Source organism: Choristoneura fumiferana, chromosome Z, assembly GCF_025370935.1.
Source record: "Choristoneura fumiferana chromosome Z, NRCan_CFum_1, whole genome shotgun sequence".
Lineage (NCBI taxonomy): Eukaryota > Metazoa > Arthropoda > Insecta > Lepidoptera > Tortricidae > Choristoneura > Choristoneura fumiferana.
In genome coordinates this window covers 38,441,187-38,453,801 of record NC_133472.1, presented here as the reverse complement: position 1 = coordinate 38,453,801, position 12,615 = coordinate 38,441,187, and the positions used below count along the sequence as shown (strand labels likewise).

General features: G+C 36.0%; 1 protein-coding gene across 2 annotated transcripts in view; it reads right to left on the bottom strand.

The window, feature by feature from the left end:
• The window catches only part of LOC141436409 (UNC93-like protein), a 109,180-nt gene that overhangs the window by 58,428 nt on the left and 38,137 nt on the right, over positions 1–12,615 (bottom strand). The window contains exon 2 of one of the 2 annotated variants that reach the window (XM_074099379.1): positions 1,000–1,069. The exons of the other annotated variant lie outside the window; for it this stretch is intronic. The gene's annotated coding sequence lies outside the window, so the exon portion shown is untranslated. The remainder of the gene's footprint in view (positions 1–999; positions 1,070–12,615) is intronic. 2 annotated transcript variants of the gene reach the window in all.

The window sequence follows — 12,615 nt, the reverse complement described above, 5'->3', positions numbered from 1 at the left end:
TATTACTAAAAGTTATTTAGGTTAAAGAGTGTTGTTTTATTATCTAGGGCCTACTTAGATGCCTGAAAGAGATACTTAGAATCTAGGCAGTTGATTGACGAGACTCGTTACAAGTAAATCAAAGACTTGATTTTAACAAAACGAAAACTAAACGGAAGAATAATGCCATAGTCGAGTTATGACTGCAATTAATCAGTGTACAAGTAATATAATGAACGTCGGTTCTGAGGCGTGATGTCAACCTTCTTATCGGCGGCACGAAATCATAAAAACACGCATAAATATTGTTTGAGACAGTTTTTCTGATAATAGTTAGTATGCATTATTGGATAAACGATTGCACGCTGTTTTCACAACAATAACCTCAATATAAAGACTGTGATAATGAATTTGAAAACCGTGATTGTGTAGACGTATTTATGTAGGTACAATTTATGTAACTAAAAAAACTTTCATGTAAAGATTCTGGAGTTCAGGTACTTTCCGAAGGTTCATCAACAAAATATTAAAACGTAATGTTCAAAATCGTTGCCAAATAAACAGCAATTAAATTTATGTTACCTTGGTGTTACCGATTAGTGTCTGAAAAACGTCTATCATTTCAAAAATCTAATCCTGTTTCGTGCAGTAGAGACTCTTAAAGATGTTACAATATACTCCAACAATATTTGTAAACTAAATGAACTTTTTCGACTCACAAATGAGTTCTAAGTGAGAGCGACAAGCGTTTTCCGACATTTATCTGGCAGGAGTCTTTCTGGGTGCACTCCGATTCAACATATTTCATATTTTTACCCATCATCCTTTTTGTAATATATCCTAAAGTGTAGCCCGTGACGACGTATGTGGACTCAAATATCGCTATCCCGCAGGAATCATGACATTTAATGGGATAAAAACTTATCTTATGTGCTTCCCAGGGTCCCAAAGCGGAAAACGGTGCCAGACGGAGGTGCTTTTGCATTTATAATAAGTAGGTATGATGTTTGTTATACGTACTACGTGGTCGTTTTGGAGCGTCGACGTGGGGGCCGAGACGTTCTCCGGGCGAGTGGCAGGCCAGACCGAGCTATAAATCAGACGAGATCGGTTAACAGCAACCAACCAGTACGCATAGCTTTACGTTCGCAGAGCAGTCGCTATAGCAGTTAGGTGAGGCCTGTCAAAATTCCGTCAGGTTTCCGTAGAGAAGTATATAGCATACATTACATACACCAAATTTTGAGCGGTGCGTACAATCGAAGACAGTTATTAACCTAATTAACAAAAAGTTGGAAAAACTGCTAAACCGATTTTGTTACATGTCCAAGAACCATCGCTAAAGAACCTGCTTTCAAATTTAAAAAAAATCGCATTCAAATTGGCTCACCCGTTTAAGAGACAGACACAGACAGACACACATAACGGTCAAACTTATAATATAACACCCCTTTTTTTGCGTCGGGGTTTAAAAAGAGACCGTCTATCATCGACAAGATTGGCAATGTCTTTCAGATTCGTTTTCAACCGACTTTAAAAAAGGAGGAGGTTTCACCGACTTCAAAAATGGAGGCCAATTCGTCTGTATGTTTTCGATAGACATTAATATTGTTGTACGTCACAGAATACCATCCAGAATACGTGAAGCTTTTATAGAAACAATAGAGTTTAATCTAGCGTGTATATCAACAAATGGGCAAAACAGTGTGAATTAAGACTTAGGGGCTGTTTCACCACCCATTGATTAATTTTAACTGACGGATAAATGTCATGCGGTCTTCGTCTATTTGAACAAAACAAACAGAGAATGCATCACATTTATCCGTCAATTAAAGTTAATCAATGGGTGGTGAAACAGCCTGAACGTCACTAGGCAAATCGTTGAACGGTGGGTTTTTAAAGAAAGAAAGAAAGAAAGAAAATACATTTATTCACAACACAAGACAACAATATTATTAGGTACAAAAAAACAACACAAAGGTATGTGTCATTGCGGTTGTGAATCGGACACTGGCTCACCCCAGCGCTGATTTTCAGCCAGTTTTCGGTTTTGAACGATATGGCGGATTTCCCTGAGCCAATTCATGAAATGGCGCCATTTCACGATATGCCTAGGAACTTCGTGATCTGGCGGATATACACGATGACTTTTAATCGGTGATCAGGAACCAATTTTTAAATTCAGTAGGTACCTAATTGGTGGCGGTCATAATTAAGTCACACTTACATGGTACTGCCGACTTTTTTTTCTTAATATTTTTTATTTCGTAATAACTTTTATCAGAATTTCATTGTCACCCTACTAATGTTTTTATCTATGAACTTACACTTACAAGTTAAGATTGGTTTTTGGAATCTTTTTGTATTAAATTCCAAATTTTTGTTACTTTTACGGTCATCCCGTTAAACTCACATCGAAAATCGCTGCTTAAGTGACTAAATAAGAAACAAACAGGCTGAGATATATGGTGCATAGGAGAAATTCGTGTCTGTACCGTTGTCCAGCGGTGGTGTAGCGGTATAGCACGCGGCACGGAATGCCGAGGACACGGGTTCGATTCCCAGCGCTGGTCTTATTTTTCTGGTTTTTCTGTGCATCTATATTTCAGTTTGTATTTTCGATTTACACTTACAACCTCTATTAGCTTTATACTTTAACCTATAAGTAATAAGTTGTCATTGTCAAAGACGTAAATATTGACGTAAAAACGTAGATATTTACTTCACTTCAATAGTTAATGTAGGATGAGCTAATTGCTTAAGACCTCGCCTGTTGAGTTCAATTTTAGCTGGTTATTAATGTTTTTCAAATTCTGATCAACGATTAAAAATCATCGGGTATTTAGTTAGGTAATTATCTTGTTATGATGTAATTGTTAGTTCCTGTTTTCTTTAGTGATTATTAGAAAAATACAATAAAGTACAAAACTTGTACAAAATGTACATCAAACTCTTCTGCCCGGGTTCGTTTACAAGTTTCAAATTTTTCATACTATAAATATTTATCACACTTTTTTTCATACATTCAAATTAATAGCCAAATAAAGGCACTGTTATGAAGTGATGCAATTAGGCACAATTAGTACATTTGGCAGTTAATTTTAGTAATAAATAGATAATTGAAACAAATAATATATTTTTGACATTGAGGGTGAAGCCAAGACGAGCGTAAGTTTTTGAGTTGTGAGTCGCATATTTTCGCTCGCGTAATTAATTTTTCTGCATTCGGTTTTATAAAAAAGTCCATTTTGTGCCACACGGCGACTCAAACTGAGTCAACTCAAAATATTACGCTCGTGTGGCTTCACTCTGAATGTACTTAAGCTCTTCATTCATGATACGAAAACTAATAAAAACAGGTAATCTATGTTCAATACAAATATCGCGTAAGACATGCAAAATCAACCGTCGACACATTGTACATCTAAAAAAGTAAATAGTTTTAATACACATTTCAATAACGCAACACATACATATTCATAGGGCAGTAAATATTCTGCCGTTATCGTTGTGACATTTAAAATACCTTAATTGATACGGTATTCGGATTGCGAGCGTTACGGTTACGATAGTATTCAAACAACGATTTCTGACGATGATTCATAGTAAAAACCCGTCTAACTTCTTATCAGTTGTGATATTATACGCACAAATCATGGCTTTGTTAAAAGAAGTTTTTTTTTGTGGTATAGGGGGGGAAACGAGCAGACGGATCGCCTGATGGTAAGCGATTGCGATTGAAATCAACAATCAGAAAAAAATATAGTTGTGCTAAGTCAAGTCAAAAGAGAATGGGCTTTGTATGGATTATGAGCGGCCAAGGATAATTTTATTTAGGGGCTGTTTCACCATCCATTGATTAGTGTTAACTGACGGTTAAATGTGATGCTGTCTCCGTCTATTCGAACAAAACAAATAGAGACAGCATCACATTTAACCGTCAGTTAACACTAATCAATGGATGGTGAAACAGCCCCTTAATATCGCACGATGTAGCATATAGTTTTACTGTTACTTGGTGAAAGTTTCACTACCGTAATCTTATTGTTACTAGAACACAATTTCTACATATAAGATAAGACCAACATAAAAAGTCCTTAAACCATATTTATGAAAACTTAAGCTTACGTTAAAAAAAATCTTGGTTCTATCATTTTTAATATTCTTTATTGAAGGTAAGAGACAGTTAGTTTATCCATAAATATTTAGGTGTGTATGCATCTTTATTGTCAGTATTAATTTCAAACGCCCCGCTAACTACCTAAGTTAATAATCATTGAAGTAATAAAATACCATTTTAGAACTCTGATTCTCAAGTCAATCTGACGGTCAACATACTCGTATATTTTGTTCGTTTGTTTGTTTATACTCTAGAGTTGTACAAAAGGAAAATAATAATAATTAATAATAATTGTTATCTATACTTTGCGTATTGGCTTCTTCATTTCAAACCGTTAAAGAAAACCTATGTAATATAGATGCACCCTTATCATAACAAATACAATTCCGTTTCCGCAAAATGTTTTGTCTTTGTCAGATAAAGAAAATGTCAAAGTAACAGATAGAGACAAACGAATGTTAAGTTAAGCTTGACAAGCGTTTATGAATAAAGGAGGCAGTAATTTATCAGTATAACGCAACGCGTGTTCAAGCTAATAAAGGCTACAGTTTGCGGCCAAAGAACCAGAAAAACCAAGACTTGTGATATAGTCGCGTTGGTAATATCGCACTCGCACGTCTACATTGAAAGGGCATCAACTCCAAATATTAGGACTTAGGTCTCCGAAATTAGATGTAGATTTAAATTAAAATGGTGTTTTATTTTGAGTTGATACCGCTTACGACCTAGGTGTGGTGTGCGATTATGTCTTTAATTTCATATGTGCGAAAAAACGGAGACTCCGTTCAATGCCTGCTAGCGATAATACGAAATTGTGACTGCTTATGCTGTCTCCGAGGCGAGTAATTACGAGTAAGTATGCCATCAAAATGATGTCTAAGATTATAGTGAGACCTCTGCACGTAGCTGAGATCTAGATTCGGGCTTATCTCAGCTCCTTGACTCGAATTTGTGTTCCATTGCAAGTAAAAATCTTCTATATAAATAAAAATAAATCGTAAAATGTGTTGCTAAGCGCAAAACTCGGGAACGACTGGTCCGATTTCGTTAATTCTTATTTTGTTGTGTTTGATACTATCAGGAGAAGGTTTTTATGGAAGAAAATACAGAAAAAGTACAACGGGGGCGAAGCCGCGGGCAACAGCTAGTTATTAATAAATCTTAACATACTTAGTGCAATTAAACACTGCTAGTATGATTTACAAAAAGAATAACAGTTTTACTAATTTTCAATTTAAAGTGTGTTCAAAATACAAAAATTAACGCTGCATCGCCCAAGGAAGCATTCTTGGACCTTGATTATTCATTCCTTATATTAAAATTGATGTTCTGGTGTCTAAAGTCCCTGAACAAAAACCTATCAGTTTATTATACGATGATGGCACCACTATATCAATCGTTACAAATACCTACGATTCATCATTCCGTTGTCGACGTATTTCTTATGCAGTTTTTGTACAATGGAATACCGCGTATGCATGAAGCGATTACGGAAGACGTATGGCTTCAGACATGATGGTAGGATAACATCTCAACGCCTCAGTTCCGGTTCTGCAGTCCAACAATATACTTAAATCACAGCAGGGAACAAAATTAAAATAATGTCGTAATATCAATAAAATCCTGAATTGTATCGTATTATCAATAGTCAAGGTTTCTAGCCTATGTAGTCGGAATAAAAATGCTATTTTAATTAAAATACGTTTATAAAACTAAAAATAATTCTGGTATTTGTTTTAAAAATATGTGAACACCGAATAGTGACACTTCATTCTAATAGACTTTGGTTAAAAAAATGTTTATCTAGCGAACAAATATTGAACAGTTTGTAGGCCAAGGAGGACTATTGGCCCAGTGGGCATTCTAGGAACTTAGGTTCAATGCTGTAGAAAAGTAATCTACGTAACTATTAATCACGTTAACTTGATTACATTTACTATAGATAAAAAACGATGATTTGAAGCTAAATATTATTGTTGGTTTTAAGAGGTTTTACCTTTTTATGAATGGGGGCCTTTGCCAGAAGAAGGAGAGGCAGAGCAGAAAAATATAGTACTAGCACAGGATGTTGTTATTGTGTAGGGACGAACCTTAAAACTAACAGAACGAAAGCCTTAAAACGAGAATCATTTTAAGCTATTTTCTGTCTTAATCAGTTTATCAATCCCTCGACAGGGGAACCCTATGATGAGACCTGATACTTAAAATTTTACGACACATTTATTTATGTTTTTATTGAAACAAAAAATTGACAAACTGCTTGTATATTTCACGACGGGTTAGCACTGCTTAAATTTAACGCTCAGCGGAGCGTGTCTGCAAACAAGACTTGAACTTGTAAAATACTGTCGAAATTCCAAGTTCAATAAAAACACGAAGCTTTGGTGTCATGTTACGCAGTATAGGAGAATAATGCCTGGAAAAGGCGTCACGCCGGAAAAATAGGACTGATTTGAAAAATAGAGACTCCTTGGCAACTGAAGTTAATCAAGGACAGATGCTAAGAACATGAGGACAGGATTTGTAAACAAAATATTCATGGACAACGTAAAATATTTATTAATTAATTGCTAAATGCCAACGGAAAATAATGCCATAATCAATCGTCTTAATATTCCAGTGTCAAAGTTAATCATTCAAGAACACAAATGTACAAATTTGTATACTACGTCGTACAAAACAATGTTGACATCATTTTGTCCTTAACAACTCCGAACGCCAAATTGATGGTTACATTTAGTCTTAATTTTTTGCGGAGCACCGGATTATTAATCACTTGCATCGGTCGTTGATCTCCGAAAATAAGCAAAATAATTAACTTAACGAACATATTGTACTAAGTAATTAGCCGCGATCCCGAACGAGCTAACTAAAAGACTGCTTTTTACTAGACGTGGGTTTTTCATGTGTATCTAATCGTATAAAAATGTTCACTTCTCATGCTCGTAAAGTCCGTGTTTATGTTAGATCTAGGCGACATAAAATGACTTTTTATGCTCTCGTGCATAAAGTAAAATCATCGTGCATAAAGATCAAGGCAATTGGGTGCCAACAGTGTCAAAGTTTGTCAGTGTCAAAGTTTCTATATATTTTTTAATAATTTTTAATTTGTATAAAACTAAAAATGAGCCAAATAAATCAATAAAACTAAATATTTATAATGATATTAGCAATGCATGAAAAATAAAAGGTACCTAGTACTCGTAAGTGAACAATGTTTAAACTGTTGTTATTTCATCCCCTCGCAATCGAAACTCGGGCATTAAACCCATTTATCCCTCGACGTGTCTATCCACCCTCGCCGTACCGGCTCGGGTGGCTATATGAACGTCTCGGGTAAAATGTTGTACAATCTACTATTGCTCGCCTCTTGTATGTCGGCACATTTACATTTTATATAAGCGTAGAGAAGTCTCTAAGCAAAGGCCTCCCCCTTTTTTTCCAAATCACATTGAAAATTGATAAATTAAAAGAAAAGTTTCATGTTTTTAGTGCTTGTGCTGTATACTTTACCCGTTACTATTTGAATTAGTTTCGAGACTCTAAGTTAAAAAATAGATAGATGCTGTTGATTTACTTAAATCAAAATGAGTAATTAAATTACTTCAATACACTAGAGATAGTTGAGAATGTTTGCAATTATAAACATTGTAAACATTTCAAATATATTAATGTACAAGTGCTCTCACAAAAAAACGAATGTCGGCCGTGTCAAACTTGACCCCAAAAACAGCGAAAGTGCAAAACAAAAGGATAAGAGAAATACTTAAAAATATATGAATATATTTCTTGGCGCCATGCAAGGCCAGTGATTGATAATGATAATAAAGTAAGCACATTCATTTAAAGCAGGACGGCAAATGCAAAATGAGTATTTACAGTGAGAATAATATGCGAAAGTGGATAGTGATGCAGTCAACAACTGCCATTTTTTTACGTGTGAAGGAGCTTGAACCACTAGCTTGTTGACGTCGGATATGCATCCAACTTCATTCATCGCCTCAAAACTTCCAGAAGACACAAAATCGTCAAACTTGAAACAATAGCGCGAAATACTAAAAAACAAATTCCGTAAAGTAGGTAGCTACCCAGTACGAAATAATATCGGTAAGTTTTTATAAAGGTCCAGCTTGGCAATATAAAAATAAACAATGGTAGAAATGTACACCGGCAAATCTAATTTATATCACGTTTTTATTAACTTCACTGACGGTGACTTACGTAAGTAACCGAATCTACTAGCTTATGCCCGCGACTTAGGGGCTGTTTCACCATCCATTGATTAGCGTTAACCGACGGTTAAATGTGATGCCGTCTCCGTCTATTCGAACAAAACAAATAGAGACGGCATCACACCTAACCGCCAGTTAACACTAATCAATGGATGGTGAAACAGCCCCTTAGTCTGTCAAATGAATTCGTTTAGCGCCATCCCGCGGGAACTATGCAATTTTATGGGATAAAAAATTTACCTATGTCCTTCCCGGAGCTCAAATTATCTTAATAAGTACCATATTTCATCGCAATAACTTAACTGTGAAGAGGTAATAGATTGACATACATAGTTTCATACATACTTTCGCACTTATACTCGTAATATTAGTAAAGATTGACAAAAATACCATATACAGTTTGTTCGAACATAAGTATGAAACTCCCACGGGATATTTACAAAGTCTCCGATGTGTATATATTTTTTGTAGTATAAAACAGTATCTATTTTACCCTAGTATCTGTAGATTTTAATACGTATATTCCTTATCAATTTTTCTGCTATTTTATTGTTTGACGTAATTTTTTACGCTTGTATCGTGACACCGGAATAGCATTAAGTTTTTTTTTACCAAAACGCCAAGAATACGTCTAAGGTGCGCATAATGATGACAACAACGCAATTAGCCATTTGTTTTAACTTGATGGTAGTTCCCGCAGTTAACGCTTTACGTCGACGGCACAAAAACCAAACACTTTTTTCTTTGGGCAGCCGCATAAAAAGATTTCAACTGAAGAGAGATTCGCGTGTTGATTAACGAAGATGCTCAGCGGAAACGTCATTTAAGGCAGTTCGTAAAATAAACCGATTTGGTATTTTTATTTATCGCAATTCAAAAAGTATTTGTACCTATTATACGTTATTAGTACAGTGTTTGCAAAAATATGACGCTGATTCTAAATTTAGTCAGTTGTCCAGCGGTGGTGTAGCGGTATAGCACGCGGCACGAAATGCCGAGGACCTGGGTTCGATTCCCAGCGCTGGTCTTATTTTTCTGGTTTTTCTGTGGATCTATATTACAGTTTGTATTTTCGATATGGGTTTTACGGGATGACCGTAAAAAAAATTTGAATTGAAATAAAAAATACAAAAAAAAGAGATTCCAAAAACCAATCTTAACACCTTGTACAGTCCGTCATTCAGTCCAGGGGGTTATTCGGGTCATTGTGCAAGCGTTAAGTCCGTATGACTTTCGTGGGTACATTTTTGCTGACTTGGTAGAAGATTCTGTTACAGGTCCCATTCCAGTTATCGAGCAAAAGTACAGTGTAAAAAGTAATCCTTATCATCAAAATCTACAGCCAATTCATAAAAAGATGTGACCACGAAAATGAGCCGGTTGAAACGCTTGAATAATGACCCATTTAGGTACGATCATCCAAATAAGTGGTCTACCAATTTTTAAACAAGTTCCTATCAAATTAATAATGTCGCTAAAGTCGAACTTTCAAGTTGACAGACGTCTATTGGCATTATTGTTTTATGACATGCAAGCGATTTTCAACTTTAGGGTGATAGCACATATTTGGCTGATGGTACAGGTTTTTTTTCTTAAATGTAATACTTTATTGTCACTTCATGGAGTAGTAGGTATTAAGCTAACTAGTCCGGGGCTTCAAATCTTTAAATACGGCTCTAATCTACTTCAAAGGAACTTGATTCTAAAAGCGAATGAACCTTCTCGGACCGCCAAAAAATAAATTCTTAAATGTAACTCGCAGTATTAAAGCATGACGTCATGTTAATAAGCCGCAGCGTCCACTAATTGGTACGATCGTTTGAGGCGTCCATTAACGGCCAAAAAAACTGAAACCAATGCGTAGGTACCGTTTTATTAAAGACCTTTTTTTAGGGTGTTACGAGTTTTCTCGCAGGCGACGACTACATTACTTCCTATAAGTTCATCATCATCATCATCACCATCATGCTGACAACGCATGTTGTTTTATATATTTATGCTATTTGATGTTCTTTTAAAATGTTTTTCTTCACAATTTTTTTGTTTTCTTTTCAATTGTTTTTACCACGTGTATCTCTCTCTCACATGTATACGCTCTCGTGTTCTGTCTGACAGCCGAAAGCGGTTACGTAAAAACCCTTGGTCTGTCATGACTACATGGGGGCTACTAAGAGTCGGAAATCGTAGTTGGTATCGTACCGTCCCTCTCACTCTCGTATTAAATAATATTAGCGTCAGTGGGACAACAAGATACGAAATTCAAATTTGCACTTTGTAGTATAGGACCTGGTTTTATAATTATTTAAATTTATTTATAATTTATATTTGCTTAAGGTTCAGGCACATAGCGGGGCATGAATGAGAATGGACAGAAAGATAACTAAATTATATTATATTGCATACAAATTCGTTTGAACAATCAAAAATCTAACAGTTACGAAGAAAGTGGCGTCCTCTTTTATTTTAAACTCCTGTCGTACTCCAAGATGTTTTAAAATCGCAAAGAAAATGCTTCAACACGCGCTCGCACAAGTGGCTGCGTGCGCGCAAGTGAAAGTGGTAGCGCCAGGATCGAGCCGTGCCTTGCTCCTTGCGCTTAAAAAGAATCAATAGTTACGAATGTTGGTTATAAAACGAAACGTTCAGCCCAAATTCTGGGCAATCAATGACCAAAAAAAAATCATGGAAATTTTCTCACTAACTCAAACTAGAGCTAGGAACATATTTTCCAGAATATTAAAAGGATACATTTACAATGGAGGTGAAATCCTAACTAGCATTCTTGCTAGGGTCTTGCTACGTCCCCCTAAATTGAATTAAAATTCTTTGAAAAGCCCTTTCCCGCTATTAAATATGTACCTACATACCTGTTGGGTAATATAGGCTTTATTTGGCATACATGCGACATAAACGCACAACGCAAACACGTTTACGTACAACACCTCTATTCGTGAGAGCGGGATAGCACCCACTCGTGACGAGCAGCGATATCGCCAAATACTGGCAAAGCAGTAGGTACCTAGGTACTACGGACGCATTGTGATTATCAACTGGTTATCTTATATGCAATTATGTGCAACGTGATGATCCTATGATATCTCTGAGAAACCTCAGCTAATAATACAATAATCCTCTGAGACTCACGACTGCAACACAATAAGTAATAGGTACCTCTTAACACAAATAGGCTGCATACGTTGAATCTAACATCTAATTTTATACATCTGAGAAAAAAAAATATCGGCGCTATGCTGTGCTGGCTGTGAGTGCCGTAAATACCTATACTTATGTCTCACCCCAACCCTAAGCTTTAATATCCCACTAATATTAAAAATGTGAAAGTTTTTAAGTCTGTTTGTTTGTTTGTTACTTCATCAAGTCTAAACCGCTGCACCGATTTAGAGGGAATTCGGTATACAGATAGTTTGAATCCCGGAGAAGGACATAGGATAGTTTTTATCCCGGAAAGTTGCATAGTTCCCGCGGGATTACGATAAACAAATTCTACTCGGACGGAGTGGAAACAGCTAGTTAAATGTTAACTAGTTCCGTTAAATGTCAAGCAGACAGCCCTATAGTCGCGGGTAACGGCTAAGTTTGTTTATATCAGTAACCATGTATAATAACCCCGCACTGCGTACACTTTGCTTAGGAGAGGGACTCTGCTAACACTGAATATCCATAGGTACCATCAGCCAAATATGTGGTCTCCCACCCTAAAGTTAATAATCGTTTCCATGTCATAAAACAATAATGTCAATAGACGTGTCTGTCAACTTGAAAGTTCAACTTTAGCGACATATTCATTTGATAGGAACTTGTTTAAAAATTGGTAGACCACTTATTTGGCTGATGGTACCTCGGCGCACGAGTCCGACTCGCACTTGTCGGTTCTTCTATAAAATTACAGGCTATAATTGCTCATTTGCATTGCTAAAAAAAAACTGATTTTGTATATTTTAGTCACTTAATACGCAGTCAACTACCGTATTGCAGAAACCGTCGTCTATTTATAACCGCTAAGTACAAATATGTTCTTAAAGACTTCTCGGCAACTTGCTAGCTCCAAGTTAAGAGATTGTGCAGGTCACGAATACTTGAAATTGTGACACACATAACATATATGTACTGTCGAGGTAGGCTTATTTTTAGTTTCATCGTCTTAAACTTAAACAGAGTCAAGGAATGTGAGCGCTTACTTAAAATATAGCCTATTAAAGCGAGGTCTAAGGGTTAAAGAAATTAAATAAATATAGGAAATATCGCAGTTATTTCGGGTAAAAG